This window comes from Lycium barbarum, chromosome 1, assembly GCF_019175385.1.
Source record: "Lycium barbarum isolate Lr01 chromosome 1, ASM1917538v2, whole genome shotgun sequence".
Taxonomy (NCBI): domain Eukaryota; kingdom Viridiplantae; phylum Streptophyta; class Magnoliopsida; order Solanales; family Solanaceae; genus Lycium; species Lycium barbarum.
The window spans coordinates 16055692-16082572 of NC_083337.1; the positions used below are offsets into that span (position 1 = coordinate 16055692).

General features: G+C 38.4%; 2 pseudogenes; both read left to right on the forward strand.

Moving 5' to 3' along the window:
- The first annotated feature begins 23978 nt into the window (after positions 1–23978).
- Positions 23979–24688, forward strand: LOC132610080 (uncharacterized; annotated as a pseudogene).
- Positions 24689–25362: 674 nt separating this feature from the next.
- On the forward strand, positions 25363–26489 carry LOC132610087 (uncharacterized; annotated as a pseudogene).
- The last annotated feature ends 392 nt before the right edge of the window (positions 26490–26881 follow it).

Genomic DNA, 26881 nt, shown 5'->3' on the forward strand with positions numbered 1-26881 from the left:
TTTCAGTTTTTCTTCTCTTTTGTGCAACCATTTTATTAGTTTTGACTCCCAAGGCTTTGAATTTTCTTTGTTGTTTTGTAATTTTTATTTGTGAGCATTTTGCTAGAATTAACTTTAAAATTCTTTTGAGAGAATTTATTTCATTTTTATAAGAAAATAAAACAACATTGTTTTTTAAAGTAAAACATTTTCACTACTAAAAAAAGAAATTAGTGATGGAAAGATTCTGTAGCTAAACAACAAAATTCGTCGAGCCTATTTAGCAACGGATTATCATAAAATTTTATTAGCTATGAGCAATTTAGCAACAAAGTTCGTAATTAATTCCAATTCTTTTTATTGTGTTTATTTTTACTCTTTTAGTCTGAAATGCTAAATGGTTCCATGTGATTGAGTGTGTGACTCTCTGTACGCGTGATGCACACACATAAGCTTTACTTTGACTTCTGAATTACGACCAATAAGTTAACCAATTCGCACATGACAAAGTTACACACGTCGCTGATGTCCTTTCAACGCGTATAAAACTAAAAATTCCGATTCATATTATTTATCGTTATCACAGGCGGAGTCAGGATTTGAAACTTGTGAGTTCGGAGTTTTAATTCTTTATAGTTAATAGGTTCTAAATTAATAACTTATACATAATAAACAAAAAAATTAATATAAATATATAATTTAGACCAAAACTACTGAGTTTGGCCAAACCCATGCCCGAAGGACTAACTCAGCTCTTGGTCGTTATAGATAAGAGTTTTTTTATTAAATTACAATGCATATCTCCTCAAATTTATTCTTTATTGCTTCTCAAATATTCTAGACATTTATTTCGAGCAAAGGTTTGTAAAAAATAATGATGTCTTATAATAATATTTATTCTGGACTAGAAAGATATTTAGAGTGAACTTCAAACGGTAAAAAGAATGTTGTGAACTAGAACTCTACATACTGATTATACACTTGGAAAATGTTATGTCCAAAAGAGAAAAGTGAACAAAGATAGTGCTTTTAGGTCTGATCAGGCTTTATCATTTAATTTGTGTAGCTTTTCGAATCAATGAACGCCACGTGTCTAAAAAAATGAAATTTTTAGAGATGTGCAAGATTGTGAATATGGTGGCTTAGAACCTTGCCACAATTTGGATTTTCTCAAGGAGTAAAATGAATACTTCCAATTACTGTATTTATTTTATTTGTCTTATTTAATTGAGTCACAAGATTTTTACATTACTTAAACTAAATAAAGGTGTAATATATTTAAAATATTTGCTTAATTTTATAATTTAAACTTATCATATCATTCTTCTTAGTAATACTACGAATAAAATGAGAATTATGAAATTAAAATTCACCAAATATGAAAAAGGAATATTATTTTAAAATAAATTTAAAAGCCAAATAATACACCTAAACTAGAACTGAAAGAATATTACAAAAGTTCATAGTAGTCTTTAAAATGATATTTTTTATAATTAATTTTTTTATTCTTTAATATTTTATTTTATTCTGAATTAGATAATTTATGTCACATGAATATTTATAACTTATTCTAAATTGCATGTTTCAAAACTTCTTTTCTTAATTAAATAAGTTTATATTCGATCAAAATGCATCACACATTGGGACTGGGAGTAATACAAGATAACCCCAAAAGTCAGACCATTTCATTTCTATTTTAGAATGCCGACATGCTTTCTTTCCGTATGATTTAATATGCGAATTAGGGTATGTTAGGTAGAAAATGTGTTCTTGAAAAATAAGTAAATTTCTATTTATTTTCTCATGTTTGATTGGGTAGTGAAAGAATATGTGAATTTCTTATTTATTTTTTTATATTCGGCTGATTGGTAGAAAATATTTTTCGGAAAATACCACCCATACCCCACCAACCCCAACCCAACCCCACCACCCCATACCACATCAACACCCACACCCATACCCACCACCCACCCCAAGCACCCCACCCAACCCCGCAACCAAATCCCACTCCCACCCAACTACCACCTCTAACGTACTTCATCTTCACCCACCCCTATCCCACACCACCACCCACTCCAACCCCACCCCACACCACCGCTCTATCCAACCCTCCCCCCCTCCCCTCCACCTCCTCCCAAATTTTCTGTTTCATGTATTTTATTTTACTTTTATAAAAAATGAAAAAAAAAATCTTATCCACCCCACCTTCACGCACTATCCCTCACCACCACCCACCCCACACCAAATTTAACCATACAAACTTTCCATTTTTATAATTTTTTATAAAGGTAAAATTAAATATGAAGTAGAAAATTAGAGAGGGGGTAAGGGGTGAGGGAAGGGGAGAGGGTGTAGAAAATCAAAAAAAACATTTTTTTTCAAAACTTAAAAAAAAATAAAAAATTGAAGGGGGTGTTGATGGGGGTGGGGTGGGGGTGGTGGAGGGGTGCTGGGTAGGGGTGCGTGGGCTCTTGGAAGTTATTGGGGTTTGGTGGTTGAAGGGTGGGTTGAGTGTGGTAGGGTAGTTGGTGAAATGCTAATTATAGATTTGTTTTCCCTACTTTGATTAGGGAAGTCATTTTTTCTATTTTTAAGGAACTCTGTTTCCTAAAGAATATGTTTTCCAAAAATCTTGACCAAACGAACATGAGAAAATTGAAAAATGTTTTCCATCATACCAAACACACCCTTAGTAAATTTTTAACTCATTTAAAAAGAATTTAATATTATTATAGTTCCAAACAAAATTGAAACACTTATTATAAACTTATTTAATATAGTTAATCATAAGTATTATTTGATTAAATTAGTTTAAATTCTCCTCAGGTTTTTAGATCATTGAAACAAACATAGATCTGAAAAGAAAAATATTTCTTTTTAGTTCGCTACGGCAATCACATATTTATCTTTGTTCTCTCAACACAAGCACATTTTACATTTTATGAGTCTAAGAATTTACCAAAACTACAACAATTATTTCATACATTACTAACAATCTAAGTTAATTAATAAGATTTATCTGTTCATACTAGTTTTCTGTAAAATTTTAGTTAAGAAAATTGAATGACGCTTGAACAATCATGTTCCTAGTAGGCTAAAATGAAAGGAAAAAAATTCTTTTATACGCCATTATAGTAATTAGCAAAACGAGTTTATCTTTCTTTAAGCAAAAATTTGTAAGAAATTTTAGATTTCGAGTTTTGTCCACTTCTTGCTTCTTGATTGGGTCTATTCCCTTTTTAATTAGATGACTCATATTGCTCAATTATGGTTATACAAATTATATAATTCTTCCCTTAAAGTCTTTGACACAAGAAGATCGTGACACTGATGAATTTAAAAATAAAAAAATGAGAACAAGATACAATGATTGGTGAAAGTTATACAATGACTTGATTTAGGTTTTGAGTTCCAGTTTTGCATTTAAAATTACAAGATCTAAATAAAGGTTATTGGGCGTAATGAGGATAGTGGTTCTATCTTTTTTTTTTTTTTTTTTTAATTAGCAAATACCTAATATCTTGTTTGGTGTTTAATCATCCGTATTAAGAAATGCCGTAATTTGTTGCTTTCATCTTTAAATTTCCAAGTAACTCTATGATCAACTTGGAGTGGGCAATACGATATAGGAAAAAAAAAAATTGTCCTTTGTAGCTTCTATTAAGAAGTCATCCATTATTTGGAACTCATGTTTAAGTAGGTATTTAGATATAAAACAAAATGTGAAATCTAAAAAAAATGAAAACTGAAGTTGTGTTTGGACATATATTTAATTTTAAAAAGTTGAAATTTGGTGAGTCATTTTTCACTTGAAAAGTTGTTTTAAATCACTTTTTCACACTTCAGATTTATCTTGAAAAAAAAATCAAAAAAATCAGTCTAATATATAACCAAACGATGTTTATAAAATAATTTGAAAAAAGAAAAAGAATTCTTTAGACAAACAACTCCTTTCGTATCAAGAACCGTCAGTTCCAACTATCTTGAATTTAGCATTTTGCTATGTCAAGCAATTCTATTTTGTACTTCATTCGATCAATTTATAGTGAAACTGTGGTTTAATTTCTCCACATTCAAACATGGTTTAGAGCATTGGAATTTAGGTTACATGCTATATTGTGCAAAAAATATTTACACATGCAAGTAAATTTTTTTATTTGATGATAATATGATATTTTCCTGAAAAGAATTACTCTATTTGTATCTAATAAAAATGACAACTAACATGCTATCATAAATTAAAGGTCACTAATATTACACTCTACCTATATAACTTGAATCCTAATTTAAAAGTCAAAGTACAAGTAACTTTGTCCAGTGAGAATGAGATGGTACAGTAAAAGTAGAATAAGCAACATGTTATCATTGATTAGACTACACTAATAGCGTAATAATTTATATAACTTAAATGTTTTTATTGTTTGGATATGATTAAATGTCAAACCAGAAAAATATACATGTGAAAAAAACGATGAGTTTAAAGTTTTTTTCTCTTTTGTTGGTTCTCGCAGAGCACCACCGACATGTGCTTTTTATCCCTTTTTCCACTTATCGTAACCTACTAAGTACGAAATCTTTTGATGTAAGCACACATGGCAAATTGAGGGTACAGTGAAATGATAAAAATTACATGTACTAAGTGTTTAGTTACCTCATGTGACATTACTTTATTAAGTGATTTAACAAAGTAAAATATGTATTAATTAATCACGTTAAATAAAAGAAGTCTATATGCAAATACATATCACGTACTTATTAATTTAGTCTAGTCAATGAACGTGGGTACATTCTAACCCAATAAAATCACCTCATATGCTTTTGGTCCAATAAATGTTGGGTTAATTTCATGTATGATCAATCAAACTTTATAGACTATAATACTGAAGTTAACTTTCCTTTTTTACATTTTTGTCGCATTAAAGTTTAACTATTTTAATGTGATAAAAAATATTTTGTGATTTTACTATTACAATAGGTAAAAATTAATAACTTTACTGTTACAATAGGTAAAGTTAAGTTATTTTAATATGACAAATTATAACTTTATAAATATAATGTTACGATGAATTTAACTTATTTATCATATGAGAAATTAACTCAATAATGTCTAAACTTTAAAAAAGTTGCCCCGCCATATTGTCGATGAATCTTGGAGTGCAACTATCACGATCCTAAGTTTATGGCACGTTTTGTCTGCTTTGGTCCAACAGGTCTCATGAATTTGACTATAAGGCTACGCCATCATCGAACTCAAAAGCGCGCACATATAATTTGAACTTAAGTTATGTCTTATAAAGTCTGTCACTTTTCTCTCTCATTCAGATGTGAGATTAGCTTAAAGCATCATATACACCTCATCTTCTAAGCATCGCCACTTTAAAAGTCTACTAGTCCTGCTTGACACGCCCTCATCACCCTGCCTTTCTTCAGGGGCATCACAGCAACCCTAGGAATAGAGAAATTCCAGACGAGAGCACCTTCCTCTTAAATGAGTCCATCGCGCTAGTGATTTTAGGTACAAGTAAAATAGATTCTTGGAGTGCTTGATGAATAGTGAGGCGCATGCCCCTTTAACTTTTTAAGAGTTTGAAAACAATTAGTTTAGGTACTTGGTCTCCTGGCCACACACATACATGTCGAAAGTTTATCTATCACTTCCAAAATAGATCGCTCATAAACTCTACCTAAATTATTGAATTGCACCAAAAAAGGAAGGAAAGGGACCTCTCCGGTGACAAATTATTAAGAGCCCGTTTGGATTGGCTTATAAGTTGCTTATAAGTTATTTTCAGTTTTTTTGAGTGTTTGGCTGGCCAGCTTAAAGTCATTTCGTGCTTAAAATAAGCTCAAAAAAATAATTAGGCCCATTTGACTTAACTTATCTAAAACAGCTTATAAGTCAAAAAAAATAAGTAAGCCAAAGAAAATAAGTTAGACTACCCCAACTTATTTTTTTTTAGCTTATAAGCTGTTTGCAGCTTATAGGCATAAGCCCGTCCAAACAGGCTCAAATGTGAATATGAGAAAAGATCATTGTTTCCCTTGTAGACTATTCTGCACTTTCTTAGTTTCCATATATATCGATTTAAAAGAAGTATAGTCTGCTCATTAATCATTTGGTCTGTGCCACAGTTTGAGTGGTACTCCAGTAAGGCCGTTGTTGGCGCAATTATCCAACACGTGATGCATATTGAAAAACTAAAGTTTGTATACTTTACTCTCACCGTTCCAATTTAAGCATGTTACTTTTCTTTTTAGTGTATCTCAGAAAAAATAATCTCTCTAAATTTAGTAAGTTGACAATCCAAACATCTTATATGACAAGTTTAAAACCATAAGATTCAACAGACTTTTTATTATATTACACACATCTTTAATTTAGGACTAAAACATTCAAAAGTCTCATTTTATTCCTTAAACCTTGTGCCAATCAAACTAAGAAACTTAAATTGGGACGGAGAGAGTAATAAAATAAAACTAATATAAAAAAAAGTAAGCTCAGAAAGAAATTTTTAAAAAATATATAAAATAATTAATGTCTATATATATATATATTGATTCATCCTAAAACGCCAAATAAACAAAAATTGATTAAAAAACATTTAGAATTGCTACATTTAAAAACGCTAATTTGATTTTCAAAAATTTTAAATAGAAATTTATAAACTAACTTGAATAAGAACAAAAAAAATTGAAAAGAAAGATATGTGAAAAAGGAACTTACAATCAGAAGCGTAGAGCTAGAGCAGGCGATGGAGGATGATTAATCGTTTTTACTTTGTATTTTGCAAGTTGATTATTTTGTCCATTATGTATACGGTAAAAATCAGATATATGTTAAATCGGTAAGACCAGAGACCGAAGGAAGAGAGGGAAGAACATCATTTGGCCCGGTTTCTCCATAGCCGAGTTGATCGTGACCGTTGGTCCGTTTGATCGTGGCCGTTAGTCCGTTTGATCGTGGCCGTTGGTCCGGGAGATCCGTTACGCGATTGCCACGTGTCGGTACCGTCCTGCCATGTTCAACTGCCAATCGTACGGGTGTCAGACCGTACGACCAACCTAACCCAACCTAATCAATTTCAGAGTTTTTTCTTTATTTTTTAGGGCTTCATGTTGTATGAAGCCCATGGGGCAATACTATAAATAGGGGTCATTGCCCTACTTTTGGGAGGTTGGCTTCCTCATATCAAGAACATTTTGTAATAGCAAAATATCTAAAATCTCTCTCTCTAACATTTGATTTTGGTCCGGATTATCGTGTCCATCCTTTAGATCTGCTCGATCAAACAATATTCATATATTACTAGATACAAAATCTATAGCAAATCACTGATTATCGGTTGCTTCTTCGTAGCATATTCATATATTTCTTTTCTCTATCAAATAGGTTAAGGCTCAACCACATATCCTATACCTCACTCATAAATTCAATTGATTATCCAAATTTGGGGTAAACAGTTTGGCGCCCACCGTGGGGCTAGGATAATAGTGGTCTTTGATCTTGATCTCTATCTTACCCATCAAAATCAAAAACATCTTCTGTTTGTCTCTGAAAAAACGGACCAAATGGCTAACAGTGGGTAATCTGGTCACGTTAACAACAACGAGATCGTGGCCGAAAATGAAGACAGCGGGCCACGAGGATTACCAAACCCCGCTGACCCTAACCCCGTTAATTCGAGGGAAGGCCTCAACCGACAAAACACTGTGGACCAGGAGAATGCCGCCCAGCCGGCCACTGACCCTTTAAATACTCACAATTCAATTACTTTGTCCCGGACATAGGGCCGGAAAGAACCGGATACCCCGAATGATAATATTGACTTACGTTTAATTTTTGAAATGTTGCAGGAACAGAGAGCGGCGATTGCCGAACAGGGAATCGCAATAGCCCAGTTGCAAAACGGAAGAGATAAAACGACCCCGGAGGAGGCGAAGGGTGTTGCTGAACCCAGAAGAGATGAGGCACGAATGGTTGAGAGCAATGGGTCCGGAGCTGGTTCCTTCACCGAGGTTCTGAAAATGCTCGAAACTTTTGCAAAGCGGGTAGACTCGACCGAAAAGAGGGTGGAAACATACAACTCTCGAGTGGACCAAATCCCGGGGGCTCCGCCTTTACTGAAAGGGTCGGATTCGAAGAGGTACATCCAAAGGCCTTTTCCTCCGAGTGCAGCTCCGAAATTAATCCCGAAGAGGTTCAAAATGCCGGATATCCAGAAATATGACAGCACAACGGACCCACACGAACACGTGACCTCATACACCTGCGCTATAAAAGGCAATGATATGGAGGAAGATGAAATTGAATCAGTGTTGCTGAAAAAGTTCGAGGAAACTCTGTCAAAAGGAGCATTAACGTGGTACGACCATCTGCCCGAGCATTCAATCACTTCTTTCGAAATAATTGTCGATGCCTTCATAAAAGCTCACGCCGGTGCCAAGAAGGTGCAGGCCCGTAAGACAGATATTTTCCATATAGCCTAAAGATACGATGAGTTGCTGCGTGAATTTGTCAACCGGTTCCAAAGGGAACGAATGGAGCTCCCTCCGGTTCTCGAGGAATGGGCCGCACAAGCTTTAACAAAAGGGCTCAACCCTCGGAGCTCGACGGCTTCATTCAAATTAAAGGAAAACTTGCTAGAATACGAGGCTGTGACGTGGGCAGATGTCCATAACCGATACGAGTCAAAGATTCGAGTGGAGGATGACCAACTCGGGCTTCTCCCGGGGCCAATAAATATGAACAAAAGTTTTGCGAGACCAAGGAAAAATTACGAACCGGAGGCCAGATCGTCGAGGGAAAGGTATCGGCCATATTCTCATTCGGAGAAGCCAAGCTTCAGGTCGGAGAAATCCAGGGTTGGCCCGAGCCATTTCTCCGGCCGGGGTGATAAATGAGTCGAGCGCCCGTCGAACAGTCGAGGTCTCTCATTCAGGAGTGATGCCGGAAGCCCTGCCGGCAACAAATACTTGCCGAAGATATCGGAGTGCAACTTCAACGTCAACACCTCGGACCTCGTCTCGGCTATTGGCCGTATCCCGGTTGTAAGATGGCCGAGACCTCTGAGGTTCGATCTGGGCCAACGGGACCCGAGCATGATGTGTGAATATCATGGAACCCGTGGACACAGAACCGAGGATTGTCGCCAGCTAAGAGAGGAGGTAGCCCGGTTACTGAAGAATGGCCATCTTCGAGAATTGCTGAGTGAACGAGCCAAAGGTCACTACAAGGAAAGGAAGACCCATAAAAGGGCCGAGCCAGTAGAACCCCAGCATATAATCAACATGATAATTGGGGGCACCGATACCCCACGAGGGCCGGTGATGAAACGAACCAAGGTCTCTGTTGTGCGTGAAAAGCGCGGTCGGGATTACATACCCGAGGGGTCCATCTCTTTCAGCAACGAGGACGCAGAAGGCATCATTCAACCGCACAATGATGCATTGGTAATCTCTATTCTTATCTTTAAAACTCAAATTAAACGTATTTTGATTGACCCAGGTAGCTCGGCCAACATCATCCGGTGGAGAGTGGTCGAACAGCTAAGGCTACTCGATCAGATTGTACCGGTAGCCCGGGTACTCAGCGGGTTCAACATGGCGAGCGAAACCACAAAGGGGGAGATCTCATTGCCGGTAAACATCGATGGCACTATCCAGCAAACGGTGTTCTATGTAATCGAAGGAGATATGAAGTATAATGCATTACTGGGTAGACCCTGGATACATAGCATGAGGGCCGTGCCGTCGACATTGCATCATCTGCTAAAATTCCCGACTCCGGAGGGGATAAAAACCATCTGAGGTGAACAGCCCACTGCAAGGGAGATGTTCGCGGTCGAGGAAGCGACACCTCAGCCTAAAAAATCGGATCAAAAGGAAGAAGATTCAACCGGGGAAAAGGACACCAAATAGCAATCAAAGCAGTCGGGGTTAGATCCGGGGTATGAAGAGGATGATTTTGGTGTACCCAAATCATTCGTCATGCCAGATGACTCGAATGCAACCAAGTCAACAATAGAGGAGCTGGAGCAGATCATCTTGTTCGAATATTTACCGGACGGAAAGGTATACCTGGGCACGGGGTTAACCTCGAAGCTCAGGAACAAGTTAATTGAATTTCTTCGAGCTAATGCCGATTGCTTTGCATGGTCCCACATAGATATGACAGGTATACCACCGGGAGTAACAACTCACAAGCTCAGTTTGGACGGGAGGTTTCCCCCGGTAAAGCAGAAGAGAAGGCCCATGGCAGAAGCAAAACACGCCTTCGTAAAGGACGAGGTAACAAAGCTTTTGAACATAGGCTCTATCCGGGAGGTAAAGTACCCGGACTGGCTAGCTAACGTAGTAGTGGTGCCGAAGAAAGGTAATAAATTTCGAATGTGTGTTGATTACAAGGATCTAAACAAAGCATGCCCAAAGGATTCATTTCCATTGCCTCACATCGATAGAATGATCGATACGATGGCCGGGCATGAGATGTTAAGTTTTCTCGATGTCTACTCCGGGTATAACCAAATTCGGATGCACCCGGAGGATCAAGAGAAAACATACTTTATTACCCGATATGGGACTTACTATTATAGAGCCCGTTTGGATTGGCTTATAAGTTACTTATAAGTTGCTTATAAGCTGTTTTTAGCTTTTTTGAGTGTTTGGCTGGTCAGCTTAAAGTCATTTTGTGCTTAAAATAAGCTCAAAAAAATAATTGGGCCCCTTTGACTTAGCTTATCTAAAGCAGCTTATAAGCTGAAAAACAGCTTATAAGCCAAAAAAATAAGTTAGACTACCCCAACTTATTTTTTTTAGCTTATAAGTTGTTTGCAGCTTATAGACATAAGCCCATCCAAACAGGCTCATAATGTCATACCTTTTGGACTAAAAAATGCCGGTGCAACTTACCAACGCCTAGTTAATGGGATGTTCGAAGAACAAATAGGGAAAACAATAGAAGTTTATATTGACGACATGGTGGTCAAGTCCTTGGAAACAGAGGCCCATTTAAAACATTTGTAGGAAACCTTCGATGTACTCCGCAAGTATAACATGAAGCTCAACCCGGAAAAATGTGCCTTCAGTGTCCGGTCTGGCAAATTTTTGGGTTTCATGGTGTCAAACCGGGGGATTGAAATCAACCCGGACAAGATCAAGGCCATCGAGGATATTGAGGTGGTGAATAACGTCAAGGGAGTGCAGAGGCTCACCGAAAGGATAGCGGCGCTAAGTCGTTTCATATCGAGGTCCTCGGACAAGAGTCACTGCTTCTTCTCCTTACTGAGGAAGAAGAACGACTTCGTTTGGACACCGGAGTGTCAAAGAGCTTTACAAGAATTAAAAAGATACTTGTCCAGCCCACCACTGTTGCATACACCGAAAGCAGACGAGCAGCTTTTTCTCTACCTTGCTGTCTCCGAGGTAGCGGTAAGTGGCGTTTTGGTCCGAGAAGAATCAGGTACACAATTCCCTATCTATTATGTAAGTAGGACTTTGGGGGATGCGGAGACCCGTTATCCCCACTTGGAAACATTGGCATTAGCATTGGTTAGTGCTTCTAGAAAGCTCAAACCTTATTTTCAATGTCATCTGATATGTGTAGTGACTACTTATCCCTTAAAAAACATCATGCACAAACCGGAATTATCGGGTAGACTAACTAAATGGGCCGTAGAAATTAGCGGATATGATATCAAATACAAACCTCGAATGGCCATCAAGTCCCAGATCTTGGCCGATTTTGTGGCGGATTTCACCCCGTCTATCGTCCCCGAGGTTGAGAAAGAACTACTGCTAACCTCGGGGAAAGCCTCGGGTATTTGGTCGCTACATACGGACGGAGCCTCAAACCTCAAAGGTCCCAGGCTAGGAATCGTCCTTAGAACCCCGGCCAGGGATGCCGTTCGACAATCCATTAGAACTGTTAAATTGACTAACAACAAAGCCGAGTATGAGGCTATGATTGCAGGTTTGGAATTAGCTCGGAGTATGGGGGCCGAGATAATCGAGGCGAAGTGCAATTCGCTCTTGGTCGTAAACCAGTTGAACGGCATCTTCGAGGTCAAGGACGAACGGATGCAGAAGTATCTGGAAAAAATCCAAGTGATACTACACCGGTTTAAAGAATGGAATATGCAGCATATACCGAGGGAGCAGAACAGCGAAGCCGATGCATTGGCGAATTTGGGATCTTCGGTCAAAGGGAAAGAAATCAACCCCGATACCACGGTGCACTTGTTGAACACGGCGATAGAAAACGGACATGCCAAAATAAACACAATGGGTTTGACTTGGGATTGGCGCAACAAGTACATCGACTACTTGCGTGATGGAAAGCTCCCGAACGACCCAAAAGAATCACGGTCATTAAGGACCAAAGCTGCGCGTTTCTGCTTGGTAGACGGCCAATTGTATCGACGGTCTTTCTTCGAACCCCTGGCTAAATGTTTGGGTTCCGGAGAGACGGAGTATGTGATGAGAGAGGTGCACGAAGGAACCTGCGGCAACCACTCCGGTGCTAAAGCTCTGGTCCGAAAGATCATCAGGGCCGGTTATTACTGGAACTGGATGGAGGAAGATTCAAAGAATTTTGTCCGAAAATGTGACGGATGTCAGAGACACGCGCCGATGATTCATCAACCCGGGGAGTTGCTGCATTCGGTGGTGTCACCTTGGCCTTTCATGAAGTGGGGAATGGACATTATCGGTCCATTACCATGGGCACCAGGTAAATCCCAATTTATTTTGTTTATGACCGACTATTTCTCCAAATGGGTTGAAGCACAGGCTTTCGAAAAAATTAGAGAAAAGGAGGTCATTGACTTTATATGGGACCACATCATCTGTCGTTTCGGCATCCCTGCTGAGATAACTTGTGATAGCGGTCCCCAGTTCGTGGGCGGCAAAGTCAACGATTTCCTCGAGGGGTTGAAGATCAAGAAAATTGTATCAACTCCATATCACCCGTGTGCGAACGGACAGGCGGAATCCACGAACAAGACAATAATCCAAAATCTGAGGAAAAGACTTGAAGCATCAAAGCATCACTGGAGGGAAATATTACCGGAGGTGTTGTGGGCTTACAGAACCACATCGAAATCAAGCACGGGAGAAACTCCTTTCTCGTTGGCCTACGGAGCTGAAGCCCTTATTCCCGTAGAAGTTGGTGAACCGACTATCCGGTTCAACTATACCACCGAGGAGTCAAACGAGGAGGCCATGGCCGTAAAACTCAACCTCACGGATGAACTCCGCGAAAACGCATTGGTCCGTATTGCAGCCCAGAAACAGAGAATGGAAAGGTACTACAATCGGAGAGCCAATTTTCGGCATTTCCAAGTTGGAGACTTGGTACTTCGGAAAGTTAACTTGAACACCAAGAATCCCAACGAAGGAAAACTGGATCTGAACTGGGAAGGACCGTACAAGATAACCGAGATAACGGGCAAAGGATCGTACCAGTTGGAATCCATGGACGGGCAACGGTTGCGCAATAACTGGAATGTGGCTCATCTGAAAAGATACTACTGCTAAGGTATGGACTCCCCGTGTTTTTCTTTTAACCTTTCTCTTTTGCAGGAGGTCAAGTACCGGATAAAGTTAGAATCTAGGTCTGAAAACACGTGTTGCACTCTTTTCCTTAGTACGATTTTGCCCCAAAATGGGTTTTCCGACAAGGTTTTTAATGAGGCAACAAGTACAACGTGTTACTCGACGAAGACAAGGACAAACGCTCGGAAACTCGGGGTCACACCCTACGAATGGGGACTTAATAGCGCTTACCCGATCTAGCAGCTCGGATAAGCGCTAGGGGACTATTACACCCATATCGAAGTTTACCCCGATCAACGGAAAACAGAGAAGCTCAACAAATCAAGACCGGACATTCTGCAGTAGGTTTCGATATAAGGACCAAACGATCAAAATGAATCGTGTCCACTCAATATTTGCTACGGCAAAACCAAGACCGGACCTTCTGCAGTAGGTTTCGATGTAAGGACCAAACGATCAGAATGAATCGTGTCCACTCAATATTCGCTACGGTAAAACCAAGACCGGACCTTCTGCAGTAGGTTTCGATGTTAGGGCCAAACGATCAGAATGAATCGTGTCCATTTAGTATTTGCTACGGCAAAAACAGAAGGAGAAAATTCATTCTCATGTATGTAAATACTTGCAATGCAAAAATTATCGAAAGTTTGGATAACGATATCTCGGATGTCTTCCTGTTAAAACACTTTACCCCGATGATTGTCGCCGTATTTGGGCATTACTTCATTCATATACCCTATTTCGGGCACTACGGTCGAAATTCGACAAAGGCAACAAGGTCATAGTGAATCGATCCAAAGTCGTTAATCCCACAAACGGGGACTTTTACATCAAAATTTAGCTAAGACTGAGATTAAGGTGTCCGAAAAATACTGGCCATAAAAATGCCCATCATGATTCGGAGACGTCCGAATTCACAAAGCATAAGATAAGTCCCACGGGCAAAAACTCCATAAAATTCCCGGAAAAAATGTACCGGATGAAGAGAAAAGCCGATATTTAGGCACAGTCAGAAATAATGACTCCTTAAAACGGACCGACAATTCGGGTAGAAGTCATAACGAACATTCAAACAAAGTAAAGAAAAATGCATGTTCTATTTATACAAAAGATTTTACATTGGAGACTCCTACAAAGGCAAAAAAATAAAAGGCTAAGTACAGGCCTAGTCTATCCGGTATGGCTGTATACAGAGTGTTCGGACACTGTCCGCTCGGAGTCATCGGAGTCAGCCCCGAGGGCACCTTTAGCCTCTTCCTCGACTCTTTTAGCCTCGAGAATCTGGGCCGGAAGATCCGCAAAGCCATGCTCGTCTTGCTCAAAGGTGATCCTCCGAGACTTCCATTTTTCATACTCAGCAGCAATGGTAGTATGAGCCTCGGCGGCCTCCACGCTCTTTAGAGCTTCTTCCAAATCGGCCTCGGCCTGGGCTAGCTTTGCTACCAGAATATCCCGAGCCTCTTCGAGGACACTTTGCATTTGAATGTACGACTCGAGCTCGGCCTTGAGAGTGTCATTAGCATCGACCGTCTCCTGGAGCTCGACTTTTAGATCATCACATATTTGAGCCCTCTTCTCCGCCTTCTCCTCGAGCACCCTCATACGCTCTTTGTACCGAGAATTTTCAGATTCAAGCAGCCGATGCCTCTCAGCCATGCTCGTAGTATCGGACTTGACAGAGTCCAGCTCCTCCTGGAGTGTAGTGACGGTGGTTTCAAGCTCACCAAGCCTTGAGGATAAATGAGTGTTGTCTCGTCTAAGGCCGATCTTGTCCGCTTCGAGACGCCGGTTATATTCGACCATCTCGGCCAGCTCACCCTTTAATTGACGATTTTTGGCCTTTGTTACGTCGAGCTCGGGTCGGAGGTTGGAAAGAGTAACTGCTTGGTTCAACTCATCCTCCTTCACCCGCAGAAGGTGCTGAAATTTCTCCGTCTCTCGGCTTTGAGCGTCCAGCTGGCCCTTGAGATCATCTACCTCTTGCTGGGCACGGACAAAAGCCTCGTTGACGAGCACAACATTCTGCAAATGAAGCAAGTTAAAATATTAAACAAACGAGACTAAAATTCTCAATGAAATTATGCAAGGATGGCTGATAAATTTACCCGATTGCCCGCGTGCATACCCTCGTTAATGAGGCACTGCCAAGGGACCCTGTTCATCTTTCGCTTGTCCGAGTCCGAGACCAGGGGCCTCAGGTAGCTTGCCACACCCACCGGGCGAGAAAGAAAGCTGCAATCCTCGAGAACGGTGATCACAGCCGATCTCGTCCTCCTCGGTTCCACACTTGGGGCCGAAAAGGTGCGCACCAGGCTATCCCTGGCACCGGACTCGGTGGTCCGACTAGACGCGCTCGTGGCTCGAGGGATCAGAAGATGTCCGAAACCAGCAGCTTCGCCGGTAGCAGGAGGAGTGTCCGCGAACATTTCATCAAACTCATCCGGTCTTGAGACCGGAGTTGGAGAACTTGGAGGGACCTCAGCAGCTTCGGCAAAGGCAGGGATCTCCGAAGGTGCGGCAGTCTCATAGTCGGGCAGCGGACCAACATCTGTGGGGACTTCGATCTCGGGGACCGGCTCAGTTCTTTGACCAGCTTCGGCAGCAGTTGCCTTCCCGGGTTTTCTTGTCCGCTGCAGGGGGGTTTCTTCGGAAGAATCGTCACCTGAAATATCAACGAATTCAATCGACCTTAGAGGAATCGGGTAATGAATTTTTTCCTCACCTGTGTGTAAGGCCGGAGCTGAAGGTCCTTCCCCGGCTGAAGAAAATGGTGGGACGATGATACCCTCCTCCGGAATGGGAGCCACACTGATCCTCTGAACGAGGAGCTCGGGCTCTGCTTCATCCCTTAAAGTTCTAACGACGCTCCTCGCCCTTTTCTTCGGTTTCTGCCCTTTGTCCGAGGGCCTTTTTCTCTTGGAGGCGGCAGCAAGGATACGAGATGCACCCGCTGAATCAAATTCGGGTGCCGACGTTACGGGTTCAGCTGCTGACTCCGGCCTTGGATCCACAGAGCCCTTAGGTAAGCTTGAAAATCGAAGATGTTACAGAAGGGTAGAAGATGCAATGAATACGGATAGAAGCAAAGTATTACCATGGTTCTGGGCGACCCATCGGCCATGTGACAGGTGTCCCCACGTCCGATCGTCGTGAGCATGTTGGCTGAGGAGAGCAGTAACCCATTCGTTGAGATCCCGGGCGACCGGAGGAATCCAACCCACGGCTAACATAAATAAGAAAAGTAGTAAGAATGTGGAAGAACTGAAGTTCGACAAAACATACAAAAGCAATTATTAAAAGAGTTCAGACTTACGATTATTATTCCACCTTTCCGGAAAAGGCATGTAGTTGTCCGGAATAATTTCCGAGGTCCGAACCCGGACATATCGCTCCAACTAGCCCAGGTCTCTGTCTTCGTCCATTTTTGAGAAAATTGGATTCCGGCTACGCTTTGCGAGTTTTATTACACCACCCCGGAACAACCTCGGGGAGTATAACCGTATTAAGTGGGCCAGCGTGAATTCCTTTCCTGCATTATTGGCCAATAGCAGGAGGCAGGCCACGACCCTCCAAACAATCGGACTAATCTGTGCCAAGGTTACGTTGTAAGTCCGGCACATGTTTAAGATGACCGGATCGACTGGGGGGTCGAGCTTGAGGGTGAAAGGGTAAGTATAAACGTATAAGAAGCCTTCCCGATGGTCGGTGACTGATTCGTCCAGCCCGGGGGCAAAAACTTGGACTGAACGGCTGTCCGATCCACAATCAGCCAGGACTAAGTCGAGTTTATCCTCGGTAATAGATGAGGGATATCGTCTCACATCGAACCCTCTATCGGATACCGGAGAAGGTTTTTCAACCTCAAAATCTTTGTTGAATTTGGGTTTAGACGGAACAATATCCGAGGCAGTGGGCTCGAAGGTGATTTTTGCCTTAGCTGGAGAAGTTGGCTCGGTTCCTTGAGAAGAAACGGAGGGGACGTCATGGGAAGTGGTTTCAGTGTTGGCAGACATTTGAAAATATGAAAAAGAGAGATTGGGTGAATTCGAAAAGGAAGTTAGAAAGTGAAGGGAACAGTCAAAGAATTCAAAAAGGTAAAGAACGGGAGGAGGAAGCAGCAACGCACAAGAACGACTAGTAAAGAAGTTGGCAGAATCGTTTCTTTTCACGTAGTGCAAGCAGCGAATCAACAAGAAATATGAGTATTCAGATGATTATAAGTGAAGAAATGAAATGGATAAGAGGCGGAGAACTTAGAACAGAGAAGTGAAGAGATGAAGAGGTAAAAATGTTGAAGTGAAGAGGTAAAGGACAATATATAGGCGTGGGATCAAGGCGGTTACAAACCCCAGCCAACCGGGGGATGCCACGTGTCCCATAATTAATGAGAAACGACTTGAAACGACGTGCGGCGGTTGTCAGAGTTGATCATCCGGGATGAGACACGTGGCGGATGACAGAGGGACATGACGCAACTGTTCCCGCCAAAATGAAAAGATAACAACGGATAAATTGAGACACCGGTTTCTTGGTTCATCCACTTCCCGTTACTCCGATGAAACTACGGTCCGGAAAGTGTGGGGACTATTTGTATACGGTAAAAATCAGATATATGTTAAATCGGTAAGACCAGAGACCGAAGGAAGAGAGGGTAGAACATCATTTGGCCTGGTTTCTCCATAGCCGAGTTGATCGTGGCCATTGGTCCGTTTGATCGTGGCCGTTGGTCCGTTTGATCGTGGCCGTTAGTCCGTTTGATCGTGGCCGTTGGTCCGGGAGATCCGTTACGCGATTGCCACGTGTCGGTACCGTCCTGCCATGTTCAACTGTCAATCGTACGGGTGTCAGACCGTACGGCCAACCTAACCCATCCTAATCCATTTCAGAGTTTTTTCTTTATTTTTTAGGGCCTCATGTTGTATGAAGCCCATGGGGCAATACTATAAATAGGGGTCATTGCCCTACTTTTGGGGGGTTGACTTCCTCATATCAAGAACATTTTGTAATAGCAAAATATCTAATATCTCTCTCTAACATCTGATTTTGGTCCGGATTATCGTGTCCATCCTTTAGATCTGCTCGATCAAACAATATTCATATATTACTAGATACAAAATTTATAGCAAATCAATGATTATCGGTTGCTTCTTCGTAACATATTCATATATTTCTTTTCTATATCAAATAGATTAAGGCTCAACCGCATATCCTATACCTCACTCATAAATTCAATTGATTATCCAAATTTGGGTTAAACACATTATCCTGCAGAAAAAGAATAAAGATTTAGAATTATGGCTAATTATGAATAACTTTTATTTGAGTTCAAAGTTTTTAATATTTTTGGAACTTAATAATAGGTTGACTTTTGCTTTTTTTTTTTTCTTGTATTAAATTAAGGATCTGTTTAGAAATTCTAAGTTTAATTTGGAGAGGTTTTCTAGGTTGATGCCCTGAAACAAAAACTCATCCAACGCTTAAGCATACGACAAGAATGATGTGGCTTACGACTTGCTATATTTTCGTTTCTCATATTTTCGCTCCGATATGTCTATTAAAACACTTGTCTGGGTTGGAGGAGATAAATTTTCACATAAAATTTGACACCTTTTTGTACTATGTTTGCTTAGATTTTAGAAAATTTAATCTCCGCATAAGATCAACATTAAGTTATATAACGATTAGTTTTTGTTTTTTGCTTTCTTCATAAGTAAAACCTGTATAATACAATTGAATCTATGTATTATTCTGTGGAGATAAAATGTAAATAAGAATGTGAAAATTGACAATATACGTGGATTAAAATTCTAAAATGATAAAACAAACCCTCATAATAGTAAAAATATATAATTATTTGAAATTATACATTTTGTACTGGTTTATAATATAACAACCATTCAACACGAAATAATTCTTACATTACTAATCCCTGCATTATTAATTCATTTATTAATAATATATCTATACTATATTATAATCCTACATTACTAAGCCTCGTATTATTAATACTTGCATTACTAATCTCCGAATCAAATGACCCTTGATAGTTTAACAATTATTAGTATATTACTAGTGAAATTTGACATATTATAACACGGTATTACGTTATTTTTTATGTTATTATATATGATGATAGCTACTTATTAATGTAGGTTATTTAACATAATACTGCGAAACAATTATACCCCAACTAATTCTTTTTCACCTGCAAAGACGTTCAAATTAAAGGCCCTACTGAATTAAAACATTATCACTATATCAGCCATCATCTTTATTTATAATTGGCCAATGATTAACCTAATCCATGTCCCACATTACATAACAATGATATGTGCACTATCTAAAGCCATTTTGTTCGGTACTTAGCTTAGATTGTTTTCCAGTTATTTACAGAAAAATATCACAATCAATCAATCAATCCATAGCTTATATGTTCCTAAAAGAAACAATATTACTAAAAAGTTAGCGGTAGAAAAATTCTGCAATTAAATATCAAATTCAGTCGCTAATTCTATTTTTAATTGGATGGTGATTTATTGCGGATATTGCAGTGTACTGACCACCCTTAATAGTGGAAAGTTAGACATTTTCAGCATTATTGTGGGGGAGCCTATGTGATTATTAAGGTACGGTGCTATTGTACCAGTAGTGAAGTGGAAACCAAATGATATTTGTTGAATTAAATATTTTAAAACGTGTTCAAATAACACTTTATAAAACATGTTAATTTACTATGAAGTATCAATCCCCTTCTTGATGTGTATGTTTACTGTTTTCCTTTTTCCCAAGATATATGGCTTCAATCATTAGAAAAAAAATTGGGCAAGATAAATGATAAATTGATATGATTTATCTTAGCCACAGCTTAGATCTCTAGCACTTAAACAGTGGAAATATTATTATTTTTTCTATTGTATTTGCTGCGCCGCATTTTAATTTGAAGATGACAAGGCAAGTAGACATGGAAGATTAGAAATGGAAGTTAGTATAGAAAGTAGAAATTGATGAAGACTTGAAAGTGATTGGGTTAAGGTCGGCGTTACCCTGCTTTATTTTCCAATTTTCTCTTTACTAGTAATAAGGTCACTCGTTTGATTGACTCAAAAAAGGGGATATTGTTAGAAAATACTGGATATGCTCAACTCTAGTGCTAAAAAAGATAAACAATCACTGTAAATATAACATGATTTATGAGTTCAGGATCGATTTCACAATGAATTACATTAGTTTTTAAACTAATTAATTCCTAAATTATCAAGTTAAACGGGTTGATAGTCGATTGTGTATTTAATTGTAGAAACTAAATAGAAATAAAATAAAGCAGTAAATATAAGATTGGTGGAAGTTACAAGGTCGAATGACCTAAGGTAATGAATCCTCAAATTATCAGCTAATTTCCTAATTAACTCCTGCAATTATTGACATTTAATTAATTACTAATCCCCTAATTCCATTTTATAGAATTTTCCGATGATGTACTAACTGTTAGGATATACTATTAACCATGTGGTTTAATTAAAGTAAAATATTTTATTCTTTATGGAACAATTGCTTATTTATTTATTCAATTCAATAAAGTCTTATTTTAAATTGATCATTTGTTCACATCTGTGTCATTTACTTATATAGTAGACGATTTAGTATATGGAGGTTTAGCTCATGCATGGAAGATTAAATTGTCGGTTCTTATAAATTAAAAAGTTATGTTCACAATCAAAAATGAAATTGGACAAAATACTTTGATTATTATAGCACAAGATTAAAATATAATTTATCTTGATTATGGGAGTGATCTTATTCCAACTTCTTGTGCTAGTACATTTTGTATGTATTAGATGGACTAAGTAGAGATAAGTGTTTTTGTACTGAACATATAAAACAACCTCTCTAGCTCATTTAATGTGCTTATACTCTTAATCTTGATATGATTATTATGATCAGTGTGGTTTGTTCATTATTTTTATTTATCAAAAGGTACGACTCAATTGTGAGTCAATGTATTCCTGATAAGTTGGATAGTGGCAGATAACATTTGTGAAATAATAATCAGTTGATAGAATCTGTGTCTCGACTTTGAGATTGATGATACCCCTTTATGGATGCTTATAAGTTTTCATGTGAAAAACTTGAGGTGGATTTTATATCCATCACATGAAATAAGTTAAGCGGAAGTATAAAGGATTTAATTGGGCAATGAATTAAACTGTCAATAATTTAATTTAATTGATTGGTATCTGTAATCTTAACATGGGGAGTTAAATAATCTTTAACGAAAGATTTCGAAATTAAAGTGAGAGTGCAATTACAGTTTTTAGTGGAATAAATTGTAATTTATTGTGGTAGGATTAATTCATTCATATTCCGAATTAATACCACAATAGGAAGCCTCGTTATTAAATATGTGGTCCCTGCTATGCCTGAATATTCTATAACTGGGAAAATAATATTCTTGGGGGCAAGGAAAAGCCCACACGTTTTGCTAGGATTTTACACGCAAAATGTGGTTATATATACAAGGCTTTTCAGCCCTAATTCTTACACCTTTTGCTAGTCGTAAAACTCGTACTCGAGTATTCTCGTTCATAGAATATTTAGTATACATAGCAGAAGACTGCAGAATTGGCTGCTGTGCAAGATTTGTATAAAAGCTTCAAGAGGTTAGTATTTCAAACACGTTTGTGATTTATATTGTCTAGATCTCATGTAAGTTTGATCTTGGCTATTTGTTTTCACTATTTGTATGTTTGTATTCCATCAATAGGTATCAGAGCCGTCTTACATCTAACTAGATAATGTATACTTCATGAAACATAAACACTAGTTTTGGTGTCGTTTTTGAATGCATGTTTGTCATGTTAGTTACTGAAAAACAGCATTGTTTTATGAAAACGAGATTGATTATATTAATTTTGGAATTCTAAAGTCACGAATATTATTAAATAAGCGGAAAAGGGCCTAAAATACCACAAAAATACCCCTCATCCACCTTTCGGCCCCCCAAATACCCTTGCAGTTAACCTATGGGGTCAAAAATACCCCTGCCATTAACCTATGGGATAAAAATACTCTTATTTCTAACGGCCCACGTCTAATTTAAAAAATTATTAATTAATTTACACATGGCATCACCTAATTGGCCTAATTTTGAGTCCCACAATAAATTAAAAATTACCCCCCCCCCCCCCTCTTTATCTGAGTTTATTCATTCAAGTATTGTGGCAAAGTGCTAGTTGGAATGTTAGGCTTCTCCAATACTCAGAGAATATGAAAATCGATTAAAACGGCACAGTTATTTACCTAAACTTCAGGAATACAATTACATATAACGTAAGCATAAAATTTCAAATTTGGATTGGCCAACTGTTGTTCTTAAAATTTGACGAAGTTGTACTATATATAGGAGCAAGCCTCAAGCCATTAAATAAAACCCTTTAAGTTTTCCCTTAGCTTTAATTATCTAGTATTTCACTTAAACGAGGTTGTCCTAACCAAACAAATATTAAAATTAAATTACTATATATATGTTGTCTCCAAGTCTAAACATTTAGCTTTCATTTTTTGGTGATTAAATATATTAAAAGTAATACCAATTTTGCTTCAAACTTGACATTAAGAGAATAAGGTCAAAATTTGCATTTGACAACAGCCAAGTCGTTATTATCTTCTTCTTTTTTTCTCTCTTTCTCAAGCATATACTTTTAATAATTGCATAATTGAAAAAACATATGATTGTTGGTTTGGATGAGGAAGACTAAAAATGGAAGAGAGTAGAAGTGGGTCAAGGGGGATTGGGTGGGCGGGTGAGTGTTGTTGGAGAAGGGGAGTTTTTTTATTTTTAATTTATTGTGGGACCCAAAATTAGGCAAATTAGGTGATGCCACGTGTAAATTAATTAATAATTTTTTAAATTAGACGTGGGCCATTAGTAATAAGGGTATTTTTGACCCCATAGGTTAACGGCAGGGGTATTTGGGGGCCGAAAGGTGGATGAAGGGTATTTTTGTACCAATTCTAATAGTTTAAGCGTATTTTAGGCCCTTTTTCGTTAAATAAGTGTGATATGAATGAGTTTATATATTGACATAGCTTTTCTTCCCAATCGGATAGATTCATTATGGTTAATTAATGTGTTTTAGTCCCTAGTTAATTGATAGCGTGCCTTGACTCTCCAACTGAGTTACACGTTGGTTCAATGGAACTAGAGAACATTAAAAGTGATATTTACCTAACCTAAACTAGCAGTTTACTCTCCATCTAAGTTGATCCTATTTTAATTTATGGGGTGATTTATCTGGCAAGACTCATATATTTTGCATGAATAGTTAACTTTCCCTATCGAATCTAGCTGCTCAGTATGCATGGTTGTTTATGTGATGTGTGTTTTGAATATTATTATTCATTTTGCATAACTAATGATCTATTTAATGTTTATATCTCTCAGCTTAATCATGTCTTATTTCAACCCACTTACCTCAATTTTGAACCAAAACAAGTTAGAGGGTCTAAATTATGTTGACTGGAAAAGAAATCTAGATATTGTCCTAACTGTTGAAGGGTTCAAATCTATGTTGATTGATAAGTGTCCAGAAAAACCTGAAAAAGATACTTCGAAAGACCAGATTAAGGCCTATGATAAATGAGTTAAGGCTGATGAGATGGCGCAATGTTATATTCTTGTCTATATGGCGAATGTTTTGAAACATCAACATCAGTCGATGGATTTGCATACAACATGCTTGAAAATCTCAAAAAGAAGTTCGGAGAAAAAAAACATGCGGCTAAACAGACAGCCATGAAAGCCCTTTTGAACAATAAGATGGCTGAAGGATCATCGGTTATGGACCATGTCCTTATGATGATGGGTCTTTTGAACGAACTCGAGGTTATTTTAGCTGTGATTGATAAGGAATCTCAAATTGAGATAGTTCTGCATACTTTGCCTGACAGTTTTCAGCAGTTTCACTTGAACTATAATATGAACAAAATGGATTTTTCACCCGCGAAATTGTTGAATGAGCAGGAGGAGGCAATTATCAAGCAGCAAGCTCCTGATGTGGCACTGAATGTTGAGAAAGGTTTGTTTTCTAAGCCAAAAGGCAATAAAAAAAAGGCTCACAAGGTTGTGGCACCTGGAGTTGCTACCAGTGGTGTAAAATAACCTAAAGGTAAGTGCTATTACTGCAAGCAGCATGGGCATCACAAGAAACAAGGTCCTAGCTATCTAGCTAAGTTGAATAACCAAGGTAATTCAAATTTAAATGTCATTGAAACTTGTTTAGCGGTTGTTTCTACCATGTCTAAACTCCAGGAACCACTAATCATATCTACACTTCTTTGCAAGGGTTTCAGGAAACACGACGGCTAATTGAGAATGAAGTTTGCATTTTTCAAGCCAATAGCGAACCAGCACCAGCTTTAACATTAGAAGATATTAGAGTTGAGTGTAGTAGTGATAGAGTATTAGCATTAAAAAACATTCTATGTGCACCTTCCATTAGAAGGAATTTGCTTTCAGTTTCGAAAATAATGGATGCTAGTTATAACGTTTTTTTTTTTTTTTCATATAGTAGACATTTTATCTACACTGCTGCAAGAGTACATGATCTTTTTATACTTGATATTTCTCCTGATATGCTACAACCAAATGAAATAAATAACGTTGATTTGCCACGTAAAAGAAAACGTATTTCTGAATTGAGACAAACTTATTTATGGCACTTACATCTAGGTCATATAAATCTAAATAGGATTTCGAGGTTGGTTTCTGATGGACCTTTGAGTTCATTAAAAGTGGAAGTACTACCAACGTGCGAATACTGTTTAGAAGGAAAAATGACTAAGAGACCTTTCCCTTCAAAAGGAAATAGAGCTAGTGATAAGTTAGAATTAATCAATTCTGATTTCTATCTGACATAAATATACAAGCAAGAGATGGTTTTGAGTTTTTTGTGACCTTCACAGATGACTACTCGTAATACAGATATATTTATTTGTTGCGGCGCAAGTCTAAGTGCTTTGAGAAATTCAAAGAATTTAAGACAAAAACGGAGAAACGACATGATAAACATATCAAATCAATGTGATCTAATCGTAGTGGTGAATACCTTTCTGCAAAATTCATTAAATACTTATCAGATTATGGAATAACGTCTCAATTATCTACTTCAGGTACACCATAACAAAATGGTGTGATAGAAAGTAGAAATAGAACCCTTGAGAAAATGGTCATGTCAATGTTGAGTTACCTTGATTTGGTTCCTTCCAACTCAGTACCTTTAACTCCAGCAGAATTGTAGCGTGCAGTCTGTGGCACATTCGAGTTTGGGGTTGTCCAACACATGTACTGAAAGGAAAAAGGATAAACTGGAATTGAGGACAGAGGTATGCGTTTTTATTGGACATCCAAAGGGAACGAATGGAGGTTAATTTTACTGTCCAAAATAAAAGAAGGTGATTGTTACAACAAATTTCAAATTTTCGGAAGAGGACTATTTAATAAACCGTTCCTAAAAGCAAACTTGTTTTACAGGAATTGAGCCAATGAAATAACACAAAATCCATCTCAAGAACATATCCCAACAACCAGTATTGATCTACCACTGCGTTCTCATAGTGGGAGGAATGTCAATAGGAAAGACAACAAACAAGAGCATTTTTTTGACATCTCGATGCCTCAAAGTAGTAGGAGTAATGTTGAGCAACTTGCAATTGTGCAACCTACGTTTGAAGAAGAGGTTAATGATATCCTGGTACCGCAAGGTGTGGAGGATAACATTAAGACTCCATTTCCTCAAAATGATATCGTGGATCCACCACAAGATCAAAATGGTGTAACTGCGCCTGTAGTATCCTTCTCGGCATGTGCTCTTGGGAGAATCTGTAACGACCTGTTTGGTCATTATAGTCTTTTTGGCATTTCCGCACCTTCCCGAGCATTGATTAGCTCACTTTTGACTTGAGGGGACCATTGAAACGCTTCTCGATATGTCTAGACGTGATTCGGGCGATGTTTTGTGAAATATGAGCTTTAAGCGAAAAAAGAGTTGACCCGAAGTTGACTTTTGGATAAACGGATCTTTTTTAAAAATTTATCGATTTCGAGAGGTCCGAATTGTCATTTAGAACTTGTGTGTATATCTGGTTCGGTTCCCAATACACTTGGATGCATTTGGCACTTGGATTGGGAAATTGGAAGGGTTGCTCGGTCAACGAGACCTTCGTTAGGAATTTCGAGGCCACGAGCATGTTCGTAGCGTATTTTTGTGTGGGTCTGTGTATGTGTTTTATGAGTAGATGGCCTAGAGAGTGGTTCGGGATTTCGTTTGAGACTTAAAAAATCTGGTGAGATTCT